The following is an 18,419-nucleotide window of genomic DNA, read 5'->3' on the forward strand; positions in this document are numbered from 1 at the left end:
GAGGTGCGCAGTCTTCTATTATGCTCCGAAAGAGCACACCTCCATGTGTTGAACCCATTGCGGCTTTAGGCCAGAGGTAGGCAGGGATAGGGTGTCGATGCAGGCCACCACCACAGTTGGTAACGCAGAACGGTTAAGACCAGCTCCTGTCCTACCAGTCCTGCTTGTGCAGCCCAGTGGCATTAACAGGCCTGCTGCTGCTGATGCGCCTGCTGTCCACAGGTGTGGCCCCTACGCACACGGTCAGCGTACTCAATGGCCCCTGTGTTGTTAACAGGGAGTTCCTGGGCTGGGTGGGCATGTGGACCCTGTGACGCTAACAGGGCTCCCAGTCTCCAGATCCGAATGGCGTCTAACTCGGTTAAGGCTACTATTAGTTTCATAGCCACACAGCTCTGTATCCTCCACCAAACCTTCCAGTTGCCAACCTCTCCTTTTCCAACTGGGAGCATGGTGGACACTGACTGCTGATAGGGATATATACCTTTCTCTTTCTTTTCTTATTAATTTTCGTTATATAGCGGTAACATAGTATATACCACCTTATCCAAATCTGCCAGTCCCACTGTAACAGATGGTGTTTCTTCAGCAAATGTTACTGTTGCTTAACCACCAAATCCACGGACCAAAACTTTTTTCCCCTTTCCAACACACATGTTCCCCTTTCCACCAGCATCTGTCCTTTTTCAACTCATTTTGGTATATGACCAAAAGTGCAACTCTGCAGGGACACCGTACTCAACGCCATCTCAGCACAGCAGCCAGCCCTCGGTCCCTCAGATGTGGACAAGTAAAAGACCATTTCCTCCTATCCATGACAAAGCGTTGAGATTCACTCTGTGCAGCACTGGTGTTTAGTGGAAAAGCAGATCTAAGATTGCGTACCACATTCTGCAGATACTCCTGTATACGTGCGTCCATTTCTATGGCAGGAATTATTTCGCCAAATTTTGTCTTGTACCGGGGATCTAACAGTGTGGCAACCCAGTATTCAGGATTACTTTGAATTCGTACAATCCGAGGGTCATGTTGTAGGTAGTGCAGCAAGAAGGCGCTCATGTGTCTTGTGCATCCAGGAGGACCAAGTCCTTGGTGTGTTGGTGGCAGAGAGGTGAGAATCGTGCCTCCTTCCTCTGCCCTCTCCCCACAACCTCACACAACCGAAATGTGAGCAAGCTCTCACTCATCTGCTGAGTCTTCCATGCCCATCGCCAGTTCGTCCTCCATTTCTTCATGGGCTCCTGCACCTTCCTCAACACTTTTTGCTGATACTATGCACCCTTGTTAATCCCTCTCCCTCACCATGACTGCCGCATAGGTGCCGCTGACCATCTGGACCTCGTAGATCTTGTTATCCCTTCCGCATATGACTCCTCCTGTACTTCCTCCCCTTCCTCTTGTCCCAACACCTGACTCCGAATAATAATTACAGTGTGCTCCATCATGTAGATGACCAGAATTGTCACGCTGAGAATGACATTGCCAGTGCTAAACATCTTCGTCGACATTTGTAAACTGTGTAGCAGGGTGCATAGGTCCTTGATCTGACACCACTCCAGCAGCGTGATCTGCACCACCTCTTGATCAAGTTATCACAGGCTATATGTCATACTGTATTTCAGCAGGGCTCTGCGGTGCTGCCACACACGCTGCAACATGTGCAGATTCCAATTCCTGCGTGTTGGAACATCGCATTTCAGGCGTTTAACCACCAGACCTAAAGACTTCTGTAGCGACGAAAGTTGTTCAGCTGCTGTGTGCGCACGACGGAAGTGAGCACATAGCGAGCGTGCACGCTGCACAAGGCCATGTAGGCCGGGATGGTGTTTTAAAAATTAATGGAGAATCAGATTCAACACGTGAGCCATACAAGGCACGTGTGTCACATTGCCCTGACGATGGCCCGCAGCCAGGTTTGCATCATTGCCGCACACGGCTGTTAAGTCACCAACGGAGTACGCTCCGTCAATTTGTACTCCGGTCGCCAGGTGACAACGTGTTCCTTTCATGCATAGTGCTGATGATGGGAGAGGAGTCGATGCCAGCGGCACAGGTGGACGCAGGTTATGCTCACCCACTGGGCTGCATTAAATTGACAGATGCAGAATCTCTGGCTGAATGTAGCTGGTGGGTATCTCACAGATGAAATACCATCATTCAGCTACAACCAATGGGAAGACACCACACCCTTTTTTATGCCCATCCTGTCTGCAGACCACTGCCAGACATAGCTATGAACCTCTGGTTAATTTTACCCCCAGTTCAGTTTTATGATTTTGTGTGCTTGTTACCTGACTACTTTTCCTGCTTGCTGTTTATGTACCTTGTTGGCCGATCCGCATTTCACCTCTGCTTGTTTTCTGATTAAGTCCTGGCCGTCCCATTCTGTTCCTGTTCCTCAATTAATGTTTTGACCCTGCCTGACTACTATTCTCTGGAACTGCAGCCTTCCACAGGTATTAATCACCTTGGGCCCTGTGTAATTCCTAATCCCTGTATAGGGGTTAAAGGGTTTCAGGGTTCTAGGGGTCCTGCTTGGTGAGTGGCTTCCCTCTAGCCTATCATTTACAGCCCATTTGAGTGTGTGGATCAAGGAAGGCGTTACACCGTGCTCTCTGCAGAAGGCCATGTGGGCCAGGATAGTGCTTTAAAAATTGCTGGACAACCAGGTTCAACACGTGAACCACACAAGGCACGTGTGTCACATTGTCACAGCGAAGGGCCGCACCCATGTTTGCATCATTGTCGCACCCGGCCTTCCCTGGCTGCTGGTTGAGTGGAGACAACCATTGATGAAACTCGGTCTCCAGAGCTAACCGTCCACAACTACTCAGCGGTGTGACTCACATTTCCCATACATTTCAAAGTAAACCTTTGACCGCCTGATGGCATTGAGCTCTGCTGCCAGCATAGTAAGGAGGTGTGTGGTATTCCTTGTGCGCAGTTACAAGGAAGGGTGGCCTGACCACACAGGGTTTGCGCCAAGGTGGAGGACCCACACGAGGTTGAAGAGGCAGAAGCAGTGCATTAACTTCTACATACAGAAGAAGGATTGAAACAACTCGTGGGGACGGCAAGACTTGTACAGCAGACCCTTCTCCATCTCTCCCCACAGTAACCCATTGCCCAGTCAGCGACATGTAACGCCCCTGTCCATGCTTACTGGGCCAATTATCTGTGGTGAAATGCACCCTGTCACACAGAGTTTCTCAAGGAATCAGTGATGTTTAGTGCGACATGCTGGTGTAGCGCGTGCACGCCTTTGTTGGAGAAGGAGTGGCGCCTGGGCATCGGCTCTTGGGGCACTGCGATGGGCATAAGGTCTCGAAAATCCTCGGTTAAAAAGGTTGGAAAGGCAGCATTTTGGTAGCCAACAGTTTCCAGATGCTGAAAGTCAACCTCTAAGCCATGTCATGCCCTTCTAAAAGCATGTAAAACACAGTAAGGGGACTCCAACCACAGTCTCCCTCGTTTCCACTAACTGGGCCACACACACCCCACTTGACTGGCATCAGTTGACCCAATTTTCAAGATGAAAAAGATGCTTTGCATGAAGCACTCTCAAAAATACGCGTGCCTTTCCCGTCCCCTGGCTGACCCAGGGGAAGAAAAGTCCTCTGAGAGCCATGACTTGTTCATCTTGGTTCTTTTAGAAACACAGCGAGGGGACTCCAACCACAGTCTCCCTCGTTGCCACTAATTGGGCCACACACACCCCACTTGACTGGCATCAGTTGACCCCCCTTTTGAAAAAGGAAAAGATGCTTTGCATGAAGCACTCTTAAAAATACGCGTGCCTTTCCCGTCCCCTGGCTGACCCAGGGGAAGAAAAGTCCTCTGAGAGCCATGACTTGTTCATCTTGGTTCTTTTAGAAACACAGCGAGGGGACTCCAACCACAGTCTCCCTCGTTTCCACCAACTGGGCCACACACACCCCACTTGACTGGCATCGGTTGAGCCCCCTTTTGAAAAAGAAAAAGATGCTTTGCATGAAGCACTCTCAAAAATACGCATGCCTTTCCCGTCCCCTGGCTGACCCAGGGGAAGAAAAGTCCTCTGAGAGCCATGACTTTTTCATCTTGGTTCTTTTAGAAACACAGCGAGGGGACTCCAACCACAGTCTCCTTCGTTGCCACTAATTGGGCCACACACACCCCACTTGACTGGCATCAGTTGAGCCCCCTTTTGAAAAAGAAAAAGATGCTTTGCATGAAGCACTCTCAAAAATACGTGTGCCTTTCCCGTCCCCTGGCTGACCCAGGGGAAGAAAAGTCCTCTGAGAGCCATGACTTGTTCATCTTGGTTCTTTTAGAAACACAGCGAGGGGACTCCAACCACAGTCTCCCTCGTTGCCACTAATTGGGCCACACACACCCCACTTGACTGACATCAGTTGAGCCCCCTTTTGAAAAAGAAAAAGATGCTTTGCATGAAGCACTCTCAAAAATACGCGTGCCTTTCCCGTCCCCTGGCTCAACCAGGGGAAGAAAAGTCCTCTGAGAGCCATGATTTGTTCATTTTGGTTCTTTTAGAAACACAGCGAGGGGACTCCAACCACAGTCTCCCTCGTTGCCACTAATTGGGCCACACACACCCCACTTGACTGACATCAGTTGATGCCCCTTTTCAAAATGAAAAAGATGCTTTGCATGAAGCACTCTCAAAAATACGCGTGCCTTTTGCCTCCCCTGGCTGACCCAGGGGAAGAAAAGTCCTCTGAGAGCCATGTCCACATTGTCCGTGGACAGACACGTGTGCTTATCTGCCAGCAGACCCCCAGCAGCACTGAAGACAGGTTCCGAGAGAACGCTGGCTGCAGGACACGACAAGATCCCCAAGGCGTACGTGGCGAGCTCAGGCAATTTATCCAGATTGGAAGCCTAAAATGAGCAGGGCTCAAGTTGCACAATAATGGAATCGATGTTTCCTTGCATATACTCATATATCTGTGTGTCCTCCTCTTTTTCCTTGTCCAGCTCTTTTGTTTTCGCATGAGTATATGTCCTTGTCACTTTCCCATGTGTTTGTGTTGTGTTGTGAGTTGTTTAGCACCTTTTGGACACCTTTGAGGGTGTTTTCTAGGTGTTTTTACGTGTTTGTGATTGCCTGCCATTGTTTCCTATGCAGTTCGAGTTCGGTTCGTCGAACGTTCGACGAGCCGAACTCGAACGGGACCGGTTCGCTCATCTCTAGTCCCCAGCCCCTCGTGTGATGTATGTGACCCCAGTGTCTCCAGTGATGTAGCTGTCTCTTGTGATGTACAGTATATACAGCAGTCCCAGCGTCTCCTATGTGATGTATATACAGCAGTCCCAGCGTCTCCTATGTGATGTATATACAGCAGTCCCAGCGTCTCCTATGTGATGTATATACAGCAGTCCCAGCGTCTCTTAGGTGATGTATATGCCAACTGCCCCTTCAGTCATGTATGTGTCTCCTGTGATTTATATACTCCAGTCCCTGTTGTGTGATGTATATAGTCTACCAATCTTATTATTACAAAGAGTTGCCTGCGCTCCAGACCGTGACAAACCTGGAAAAGAGAGAATCAACATAAGTATCACCGAACATCACAGCCGCACAAAAGAGAAGCCGCTCCGGCCACCACAATAGGGGTGAGTTAATTAACTGTTTGACCAAATATAGCCGGTTGATTTTCACACTGATAATTTTGTGCGGCCCCCGAAGGTTGGCAGAAATTTTCAAATGGCCCCCGGCAGAAAAAAGGTTCCCCACCCCTGGTTTAGATTAAAGCATTTTCAGGTGTTTGAATGTCCCAGTCAAAGTTCAGACTTAAATCCCATTAAGAATCTGTGGAAAGACTTATATATCTGTTCACAGACACAATCCATTAAATCTTACTCAGCAAGAGATATTTTGCAAAGAGGAATGAGCAAAATTTTCAGCCTCTTGGTGTGCAAAGCTGGTAGAGACCTTCCCCAAACGACTTGCAGCAATAATTGCAGCTTAGGGCCTGTTTCACACGTCAATGATTCTGGTACGTTTGTGCTTTTTTTTTATACGTACCAGAATAACTGACATACGCAGACCCATTATAATGAATGGGTCTGCTCACACATCAGTGATTTTTCACTGATCGTGTCTCCGTGCGGCGTACCTGCGTGTCCGTGATTGCCGCACGGAGACATGTCCATTTTTTTCTGGCATCACTGATGTCCCACGGACCATGCAGTGGTGTGATCTGTGAAACACGTGCCAGAAAAAAACGTGCATATAAAATAAAAATCATTTTTACTCACCCGGCTTTAGCGGCGCTCTCTGCATCCCGTGCAGCCTGCTGCTTCTGAGCCGGCTCATTTCTGCCGTGCATATTCATGAATGCACGACACAGCCGACCCGGAAGCAGCTTCTGCGGGGGTCAGCGCCAGCCGGATGCTGCACCGCGGGAGCGTTCAGCACCATGGCAAGCGGGAGCGGGCACAGGTGAGTTAGGGCGGCTTTGCACGTTGCAACATCGCACGTGCGAAGTCGGTGGGGTCAAATCGAAAGTGACGCACATCCGGCGCCACTTTCGACATCGTTGTGTGTAAATTCTAGATGATACGATTAACGAGCGCAAAAACGTCGTTATCGTATCATCGGTGCAGGCTCCGACTTTTCCATAATTATGCTGCCGCGACAGGTGTGGCAGCACACATCGCTGTGTGTTACGCCGCAGGAGCGAGGAACATCACCTTACCTGCTGCCGGCGGCTCTAGAAGGAAGTAAGGAGATGGGTGGGATGTTTACATCCTGCTCATCTCCGCCCCTCCGCCGCTATTGGCCGCCTGCCGTGTGATGTCGCTATGACGCCGCACGACCCGCCCCCTTAGGAAGGAGGCGGGTCGCCGGCCAGAGCGACGGTCGCAGGGCAGGTGAGTGCATGTGAAGCTGGCATAGCGATAATTTTCACTACGCCAGCTATCACAAGATATCGTACCTGCAACGGGGGCGGGGACTATCGCGTGCGACATCGCAGCATCGGCTTGCGATGTCGCAACGTGCAAAGCCCGCCTTAATCTCTATGTGCAATTACGGACCACGGAGAATGGAGCCCAGATTGCACATAGACAACCCACGTGTGCTGTGAATCACAGCATACGGAGGGACTTGTGCGTGTTTTACACGTCAGTGAAGAACGTCTGTGTTTTTCACTGACGTGTGAAACGGGCTTAAAGTGCTCCTACAAAGTATTGACTTAGGAGCGCGGAATACAAATGCACATCACTATTTTCAGATTTATAGTTTTAAAATATTTAGAAAATCACATATCATTTTCTTTACACTTAACAAAACAATGTAGCATATATTTGTGATGTCACATAAAATCCCAATAAAATACATTTAAATTTGTATGGGTAAAATGAAATACAGTGGAACCTCGCTTAACGAGTAACCCACTTAACGAGAATTTCGCTTAACAAGCAAAGCTTTCTGTAAATTTGTAACTCGGTTTATGGGAAAGCTTTGCTGTACGAGCAAGATCCTCACCGCACACACTTCCGGTTCCGTACATCCACTGCGCTCTAACCCGCACTTGCAATCCACACAAATACACACAAGCATGCACAAACACATACAAACAAACATGCACGCACGCACACACATACAGTATTATGCTCACCTTACCTTCCGTTCCACCACCGGCTTCATGGTTCTTGTAGTCCACCGGTACATCGCGAAGTCCTCGCGGCGAACTACAAGACCCAGGAGGTCGGCGATGGAACGGAAGGTAAGGTGAGCATAATATGTGTACCTTCAGTTCCATCGCCGGCCTCCTGGGTCCTGTAGTTCGCCGCTCCACTCCAGGCTGTGCATCAGCAACCATAGCGACGAAGCAGGAACTTCCTCTGTCACCGCTACTCAAAGGCAGCGCGCTGGCCAATCAGAGGCAAGCGTCTCCTGCCTTTGACGTCAGCGCTCTGGCAGCAGAAGTTCCTCCCTCGTCGTTATGGTAACCCGATACACAGCTCGTACCGGAGAACAGCAAGTACTAGGAGACCGTCGATGGAACGGAAGGTAAGGTGAGCATAATATGTGCGTGTGCATGCGTGCTTGTGTGTGTGTGTTTGTGTGTGTTTGTACGTGTTTGTGTGTGTTTGTGCATGTGTGGAATGACACAATAGGGGACCAGGATTGGACATTTAACAAGTTGTGGAACGAATTGTCTGCATTACAATGACTTCCTATGGGAAATCTTGCTTTGCTGAACGAGTAACTTGGTTAACAAGCACACTCCCAGAACGGATTGTTCTCGTTAACCAAGGTTCCACTGTAATGTGGAAAAATTCAAGGGGTATGAATAGTTTTTCAAGGCACAATATGTATATGTCTGTATTTTGACTAAATAGCGTATTTGTGTTGTGCACCTGACACGCCCAACGCCAGAGCTGGGGGTACTCGGAACCGGGACGGACTAGTCCGGGGTTGTCAGCGGTGGCTGGGTCCTGTGCTGTGACCCTCGCGGTGTCTTTTAATAAATAAGGGGGATGATAATAAGAGTTGTTTTTAAAATAAAATAAAGTTTGTGATGCCACCTGTGGTTTTGCGGCTATGTGGGCCGCTGCTGCATTGTGGCTTCCCCGGGGCAGGTGATTAGGGAACAGCTGAGGTGTTCTTGCTCCCCACAGGTGGAGCGGGACCCTGTGGCGACCGTTTGGATTTGAATAGTCTGTCAGGGCAGGCTGTGACGCAGGAGAAATGGAGACAACACCAGGGCTTTGCAATAATAGTCTTTTAATCACTGCACCAGTTCTTCAGGTTGACAGCCAATTTATTCCACCATGGTATGCTGGGATCCCTGGTGATGGGCAACCGTCGATCCCGAGTAAGTCCGAGGCCAGTACCAGTTCTCTCTTTTGTTTGCCTTTCCTGGCCGTCTCTCTGCGCTGATTTTCACACTCTTGTCCTGTGCCTCCACACACACTGCCCTGAGCTGCCCCCCAGCTGTGACAGGAAATGTCCGATTTTGGAGATCTTTAAATAATTGACTACAAAAAAGACAGTGTTTAAGGCACAATATCTGCATAAATGTTTAGTCTTATATAAAAAAAATAGGATATGTGCCCACATAGCAGATTTGTGTGCAGATTTTCAAGTTCAGATTAGGTGACTGTTCCCAGATGTGAGCATCATCTTCCTAAAAACATCCTTAGGTTGACGACACAAGTTAGTTACCAGTTTTAATTCTTAGAAAGAAATAGAGTTTATTGTGTGATTAGTAAATTTGAGCCTTTAATTTATGTTTGTTATTTTTGATAATTGTTGAACATGATGAGAATGCTCTGTATTTTGGGGACATATTTTTATCTTGACACATTAGGTTTTGATTGGGTTGAACATGCATCACCCTGTTCTGGCAGTCAGACTTTTTAATAAATTAGCTCCTTCAAGTGGAATTTCAAATATAACTGTCTCCTTTTTGTTCCAGAGAAGTCAGTCAAAAAGTGGGTTCAAAGTGCGAAGACCTGGCCTTGGTGCTAGGGCCAGTCAGGGAACCCCTAGGTAACCTATGGAGGTCCGAAGCCTATGGCTCAACCCGGCAACCTTAGAGAGTAATCCATCTAGAGAAGCCATCAGTGCCCAGAAGCCAACAAAAGGTGTGAGGGATTAGGGGGAAGGAGGCGCAGACCCCGTAGAATTGAGAACAAGGTCTGAAATAGCAGGGGACAAAACAAAGAGTAAGGGGTGCTTCACACACAGCGAGCTCGCTGCCGAGTTCGCTGCTGAGTCACGCTTTTTGTGACGCAGCAGTGACCTCATTAGCGATCTCGCTGTGTGTGACACTGAGCAGCGATCTGGCCCCTGCTGCGAGATCGCTGCTCGTTACACACAGCCCTGGTTCGTTTTCTTCAAAGCCGCTCTCCTGCTGTGACACACAGATCGCTGTGTGTGACAGCAAGAGAGCGACAAATGAAGCAAGCAGGGAGCAGGAGCCGGCGTCTGACAGCTGAGGTAAGCTGTATCCAAGATAAACATCGGGTAACCAAGGTGGTTACCCGATATTTACCTTAGTTACCAGCCTCTGCAGCTCTCACGCTGCCTGTGCTGCCGGCTCCGGCTCTCTGCACATGTAGCTGCTGTACACATCGGGTTAATTAACCCGATGTGTACTGTAGCTAGGAGAGCAAGGAGCCAGCGCTCAGTGTGCGCGGCTCCCTGCTCCCTGCTCACACTGGTAACTAATGTAAACATCGGGTAACCATACCCGATGTTTACCTTAGTTACCAGTCTCCGCAGCTTCCAGACGGCGGCTCCGTGCAAGCGCAGCGTCGCTTGCACGTCGCTGCTGGCTGGGGGCTGTTCACTGGTCGCTGGTGAGATCTGCCTGTTTGACAGCTCACCAGCGACCATGTAGCGATGCAGCAGCGATCCTGACCAGGTCAGATCGCTGGTCGGATCGCTGCTGCATCGCTAAGTGTGAAGGTACCCTAATACCCACAGAGAGATAAAGAAAGGCCATGTCTGTGATAATGGTGTGAAGAATAAAAGTAAACAAAAACCGGTTGGCCAAGTGAACACTAGTATTGCATGTCTTATTCCCCAATGGCATTCACGACTGGCACAGGGTTGAAGAACATCAGCTAGAATCTGCAAGTAAATGTCATGCACCCCTCCCGAAGTCACATGTGCACATGGAAACTCCTTGGCAAAGGAGGGTGGTGCCCGTGCGATCCGGGGCTGGGAAATTCCTTCAAGATGACAGATATTTTCCTCAGACTGCAACCAAACCTGTTTTTATCTCAAAGTATATGGTACTTAAATGAACTTGTCTTAGATGTGATGCCTGTTTGAATATAATTTTAGTGCTTGTTCATGCAGGATGTATTAGGTAGCAAGATGAGGAGGGATCATAACAAGATATTAGTAATTGTGACTGAAATTTTGGTATAAGAAACCAATAAATGTGACTGTACACCTTCATTAACCTTCAACACTTGTTTGGCCAGCAAATCTTTCTCTCAAGTTCAACTCCTCAATCATATTTCCCCAAGCAAAATTATGCTTGGTCAGGCAAGAACACGAACACGTGTACTTAATGGAAAGAGGTGAATACTGGTGTTGAGTTTACAGAATTGCACAGACTTTACAAGCATTGTAGTTATCAAATATTGAAATGTAAAAGAGTTTAATGGCCAAAGTCATATTCTCGTCTATCCACTGAATGGCACTGTCACTAAAGAAATTAATACTTGTTATGCATAGTGAATGTTCACGTTGCTGTCACATGTACTTGCTAAAAAAAGAAAAAAATGACGTCTAGGGCTACGTGCAAAACTGCATAGAAAGAATGTTACCTAGCGTGTGTCTGCGTTATATTGTCCCAATTGCTTTGTTGTATAATTTACATGATTGCTATAGAGTCACCATTTTCTGCTGAGACTTTTACAGCATATGTCACAAATCTCATACACCGATCTCCGCTCTAATTCACATTACCACATTAATAGCTGACTCGAGGGCTTGTTCATACAGTATGGACTTGCAGAGGATTTTTCATCCTGTATGTTGACGTAGCAAATCCATATTTATAAACAGTACCAGCATTGTAGATGAGCTTTCATCAACTCCTACTTACCAGTTGATTTTTATTTTGCTCTTCTTTTTTTCTTCCACTGCGTCCAAGAGCCAAAACTTTTCAATTTTTGTTTCTACACAGCCTCGTGACCACTTATTTTTCTGTGGGATGCGTTGTACTCTTGAATGACGCCATCCATTGCATCATGTGATTTACTGGAAAGTGTTAAAAAAAACTCCACATATGGCAAAATAGCAAAAAAAAAAGCTCAATTCCGCAATCATTTTTTTCTTAATTTACAGAGTTCATTATATAGTAAAAATTACCAGAAAATATGATTGTCCAGGTCAGTATGATTATGCGCATACCGGCATCTTTTCCTATTTGCTTTATCAATGTAAGCATACTGAGTTTCAGATCAAAGCTCTATAGGTAGAGATGAGAGGACCTGTGGAAGTTCGGTTCGACGGGTTCATCCAGACTTTAGATAAAGTTTGGTTTGGGACCCGGACTTGACCTGAACCCCAATGAGAGTCACTGATTGGGCAGTTCGGCTTTTCGCCCACACGCAGCCAGCCATAAACAGATCACTTCCGTGGGCAGGGTTTCTCCATTTTTTTATTTTTGGTACACACTACATCCGATTATGCTGCTGTTACCCCCAGTGTGAGCAGATCAAACACTGCAAACAGCTCGCACTGAGCCAAGCACTGAGCATACCCGAGCACAGCGATTCTCACTTGAGTGGTGTGCATACTTAAATCACCTGATACTGCGAATTCAGATACCGATTTTTTGGTAAAGTCTGTGTTCAGTACGAACACCAAACGTTGGATTCACGCATCTTTATCTATAGTTTTACATTGTAAAAAAGACTTTGGCTCACGCAAAAAAACAATGTGATCCAGTGAGTCAAAATTTCATTCATGTCAGTGAGAAGAGCGGACTGGCACTGGAAATGTAGGAAGACGATGATCAGTGATTATACGAACATGCTTACACTACATTACAAATCTCACATTTGAAGTGTAGTGTAAGAGTGTCAATATATTCACCGATTGTATTTGCATTCTGCCACTTTCAGAAAGAAGCAACCAGACAGTATGATTTCACCTTTATTAACAAGTTAACATTTTAAAGGCCGCTTTACACGCTACGATTTATCTGACAATATGTCGTCAGGGTCACGGTTTTCGTGACACACTTCCGACGTCGTTGCGTGTGACACCTACGTGCAACTCCGAACGATCTCAAATAGGGTGAAAATCGTTGATCGTTGACACGTCGTTCAGTTTCAAAATATTGTTCGTCATTTGGAACGAAGCAGACATATTGCTACGTTTGACACCCTGCCAACGACGGACAACATCCACACGACCGCCTTGGTCAAACAATATATCGCTGAACGATGTAGCGTCGTTTGTGAGATGTGTACGTGTGACTGCTACAAAGCGACCTATGAGCGATCTCGGCAAATCGTAACAACGATCTGGGCGTGTCACATCGCTAGCGATATTGTTGTGTGTAAAGCGGCCTTAAGTTCAGGTTATCTTTATTAACAAAAAGAAAACGCAGAATTTTCAATGTAGACGGGATCTGTAACACAAGAATTCTCTTTTTCACAGTGTTATAACTTTAAAATAGAGAGTTGTGATTTGCCAGTCTCTGCAATGCATCAATGATGCATAGAATCCCATATTACTATTTCAAAAATAAATCCGATCTGACTATAGGGGACACCCACTACAAATATGATGAGATTCTACAAATTCTCTATACTAAATAAAACAACAAAGGGAGTAGAGGATTGTTTATTCACCACTAATGAGAAGTTCAGTTACCTTCATATGTAGTTTATATTTTACTTCATATTGATTGAGGAATCTTTCTGCATCACAACGCAAATAAAGAACTTTTGGCCTTGACAGCAATAAAAACAGATAATAAAAAAATAAAAACAATTGATTTGTCTTCTTTACTTACTATTTGTGACTGTTAAGTTACACATTATCTTGGTAATCCAGCGCTTATACTGCTAATATGTCAATTATGACTCCCATATGGAAGCTGGAAAAAATCATCCCATATTGTATTTAAAAGGAAGGCTGCAAGAAAACCACTGAAATGGACTCATTCCATTTCAGACAGGAAATTAAAAACAAATGTGGGCATTAGATTTATTGAATTTACCAGCATTTGCTACTACTGTAAAAATCAGCTTTTAATTTGCATAAGACTCATGAAAAATACTGCAAAAAACGCAGCAAAAATGCAACGTGTGAACATAGGCTTAATAGGGGGGATATCTTTCACTATAAATTAATCTATGTCCACTAGTCGGCACCAGTAAATATAATTTTATCATTTTGCTACCTTATCTGAGAATGTAGTGTCTGTGGCATGGTCAGACACATGCTGTTTAATTTGTGATGGAGGGTCTCTGAACCCCACAAAGCCTATGCATACAATTCAAGAGATGCCAAAAATTGGAAGGAAGAGGTACTCTGATACATCCTGTATTAGGCATGAAGGAGTGCCTCATTCACATTCTGTTAAAATTGTTATGTCGTGAGACATCTGAACTCCTAAAACCTGTTCACCTAGTGCAAGGTCTGACAAAAATTAGAAGGAGGGACTGCAATACATCCTGGATGTCACATAGAGGAGGACCTCAGAATACAATGTTTTCCCATTTTTAAGGCGTGGGTCTCTTGGATTATGTTCTATGTGCAAAGACTGCAAAAATTAGAAGGAGGGACTGCCATACACCCTGGAAGACACATAGAGGAGGGCCTCAGAATACAATATTTTCCCGTTACTGTATTAGGCCTCCGACACACATCCGTTAAAACCTCGCACGTGTAATACGGGCCGTTTTTTAGGTCCGTGATCCATTTTTTTATCCGTTTTTATGGTCCGTGTAGGCTCTACCTGGCAATCCCCCTTTTTTTGGACACTTATATATCATGTGAACATGCTATACCTGTATGGGTGACCAGAACACACCCTTTTGCTTGCTCAGTTTGGTCTCATGACCTGCTTGTAATTCCGAGGCGGTTTCTGGCTAGCCCCCTTGTAGGTTACCAACCCTCTAGTGGGGCTTTCTGTATTAATAATTTGGTCTTCTTGGTTCCCTTATGGTCCTTCATATGCATATTACCTACTTCATGTACTCAGACTATGTGCTTGTGTCATCCAAGCACATAGGTCTATTTTTGTGCTAATCTGGGATGGGGGTTCGTGTACCTGTACTGTTTTCTGTTATGTCCTCTGAACAAAGACTTTTTTCTGTGACAAATTCATACAATGGCTGTGTGGTTTCCCTGTAGGCCCGTATTTTGGGCAACAGAGTCCTCTATGCTAGTATGCATTTACATAGCGCATGCGCATTAAGTGGTGAGATAAATATTTTTCGGGAACAGTATCCATATTCAATCTTTATTGGATGTATGCGTGTGGTTCTGTGCGTGACATATCAGCATTGTGTGTGCATAACATAGGTACCCGTATGATGGATTAACACTCAATGTTACTCTAGTGGTAACTTGAGTATTACCTCTGTGCTGTCAGGTTTTTTTTTTTTTTTTTTTTTTTAATCCCTGCACTCGAAATGTCCCTTCGGGGATCTCTTACTGAAACTGCGCACGCGCAGATTCATGTGGATTTCCGTATATACAAAGTGACTTGCGTTATTCATCTAGCACATATGCACTACCTGTTTCGCATGCATAGTGTACAATATATATGTCTTTTGTATACCTATTTCACTATACTAAGGGATTGTTAATCGTGCTTGTGGCGCTGATATCACTGCGCCTGCGTTCGGGCTGTGACGTTTGCCTGCAAAAAGGTACCACATGATTTGATCACATGACTCACAATGGCGGCGCCCATCGGCATCTTCAGGTTGCATAGCGACCTCTCCCTCCTCCTCCTTGCCCATGCTGGTAAGCAATCTTCTTTGATTATAATGGCTATTTAAAACATACCTACCATAGTGTGCCTCACTTTCCCCTGAGGAAGCTACAACTCCTTGTAGCGATACGCGTGGGGTTTCCACCCCACCCTTCTCATGATATTTGCTTTGCCATTTACCCCGTGCAGGACCCCTGGGTATGTGATTTGCCTTATACTGGTTCCAGACATTTGTTCTCAGGGCAGATTATTTTCATGCGGCTTTGAGGTATTTGTATGCAGCAATTGTCCTTCTGCCTGCTATTGTCTCATTTAGCATGCCGTGTTCACTGCCTGTTATTGATTGAACAAGGTTTTTTTGGCTATCACATTTACTCTGACTTATTATGTGGGGTTTCTCTTTGGCTTGCTGAGAGGGTGGGGTGTATTGTGGTGGCTCATATTATTGGCACCAAATGTATGTACAAGCTTTTTTGCTTTTTTAATTGTTTTTAATGAACATCTGTGTGTTTGTATGTCCTTTTTGATTAATAAAATGATATTATATGGTCATTTCTGGTGATCCCACTTGTTGCACATTTTCTTTTTCTCTTGTATACCACAACGGCTTTGGATGACCGGCGCATGCTAGCCGTGTGTGCGTGTGTAATGCATGTGTGTGCGTGTGATGTTTAACTGACGTGTGAATGTTTTTTCCGTGTGAAATGTTCCGTGTTTAATGTAAAAACCTCGTGTTTGATTACCCGCTGACAGCAGACAGAGTTGCGTGCTGAGAATGAACTCGGGTGAACTTCACCCGACTTCATTGTCATACCGCGGCTCTGTCTGTGTCGCGTCCTGATTAGCAGTCACCCGTGAAGGACTCAAAGGTGACCGCTAATCCCCTGATTGAATGAAGTGAGCAGCGCGATTAGAGCTGCTGTCACTCAGGTTACCTACGGCTAGCTTGAGTCCACCCCCCGTGACCGCAACTCACCTGTGACTTCATTGCTGTTACTCGGGTGACTTGCTGTCACAGGTGGAGGTGGAGTCACCTTCATGTAGCAGAGCTAGAAGCGACGTGGGACCTCTGTGGATTACGCCGGACATGGATGGGTATTTGGGGCATAATAAATTGGTGAACGATGTTTTTTTGTAGTGTTTATTATTTCAAATAAAGGATTTTTCGTTGTGTGTGTTTATTTACTGTCACATACAGATTAATCATGGAAGGTATCTCGGAGAGACGCCGGACATGATTAATCTAGGACTTATTGGCAGCTACGGGCTGCCATTAACTCCTTATTACCCCGATTGCCAACACACCAGGGCAAATCGGGAAGAGCCGGGTAGAGTTCCAGAACTTGAATGGATGCGGCATTTTTGGGTGGGTGCTGGCTGATATTGTTAGGCTTGGGGGCTCCCCATAACGGGGAGCTCTCCATCCTGAGAATACCAGCCTTCAGCCGTGTGGCTTTACCCTGGCTGGTATCTAAATGGGGGGAACCGCACGTCGTTTTTTTATTTATTTATTTTTTTTACTGCACAGTATAGACCCGCCCACCGGCGGCTGTGATTGTTTGCAGTGAGACAGCTGTCACTCAGCATGTGGGCGTGTCTAACTGCAACCAATCATAGGCGCCGGTGGGCGTGGAAAGCAGGGAATACGAGATTGATTAATGAGCGGCCGGCTTTTTCAAAATAGTAAAAGCCGCCGGAGCAGTGTGAACGCCGTGCAGCGCCGCACTGGTGATCGGGGATCGGTAAGTATGAGAGAGGGGGGAGACTGACCCACAGACAGAGAGAGGGACAGACAAGACAGAGAGACCGACCGACGGACTGAGGGAGATTGACCAACATAGACAGAAAAAGAAAGAATAGCCGACATCACTACAAAAAAGCACAAAACGTACACGGAGCATACAGAGATGCATCCGTGTCACGTACTTGTGCGCACCAAATCATTGACTTTCATGGTGTCCGTGTGTGCGTGTTCCATGCAGGAAACGGACATGCTGCCGTGCAAAACGAAAACATATACGGATCACGGACACGGACACACAGACATGATGAAAAACGCAAGTTTGACCACAAACATAGATTAACATTGGTGCACGTTTGTCCGGGTCTCCAGTATATACGGAAACCGACAAAACACGCATATTTTTAACGGATGTGTGTCGGAGGCCTTAAGGAGTGTGTCTCTTTGACTATGCACTATATGAAAGTACTGCAAATATTATAAGAAGGGACTCCAATACACCCTGAAAGATATGTAGAGGATAGCATCAGAATACAATTTTTTCCCATTATTAACCCCCTCACCATTTTCCCCTTCCTGACCAGGCCATTTTTTGCAATTCTGACCAGTGTCACTTTAACAGGTTATAACTTTAGAATGCTTCAATGGGTCCCAGTGATTATGAGAATGTCATTTCATGACATATTGTACTTCCTGTTAGTGTTAAATTTAGGCCTATATTTTTTGCGTTTAGTTGTGAAAATATTAGAAATTTGGCAAAAACTTTGCAATTTTAACATTTAGAATTTTTATGCCCTTAAATCTGAGAGTTATGTCCACAAAATAGTTAATAGATAACATTACCCACATGCCTACTTTACATCAGCATAACTTTTTGAATTTTTTAATTCAAAAATAATGTTTTTGTTAGGAAGTCAGAAGGGTTCAAAGTTTATCAGCAATTTCTCATTTTTCAACAAAGTTTACAAAACCATTTTTTTTAGGGTTTAGGGACCACATCACATTTGAAGCTACTTTGAGAGGCCTTGGTGACAGAAAATACCCAAATGGGACACCATTCTAAAACCTACTCCCCTCAAACTGCTCAAAACCACATCCAAGAAGATTATTAACCCTTTAGGTGCTTCACTAGAACTAAAGCAATGTTGAGGGAAAAAATGAAAATTTTACTTTTTCTCACAAAAAAGTTACTTTAGCCATAAAATTTTGCATTTTCACTGAGGTAACAAGAGAAAATGCACAAT

This window comes from Anomaloglossus baeobatrachus, chromosome 2, assembly GCF_048569485.1.
Source record: "Anomaloglossus baeobatrachus isolate aAnoBae1 chromosome 2, aAnoBae1.hap1, whole genome shotgun sequence".
NCBI classification, from domain to species: Eukaryota; Metazoa; Chordata; class Amphibia; order Anura; family Aromobatidae; genus Anomaloglossus; species Anomaloglossus baeobatrachus.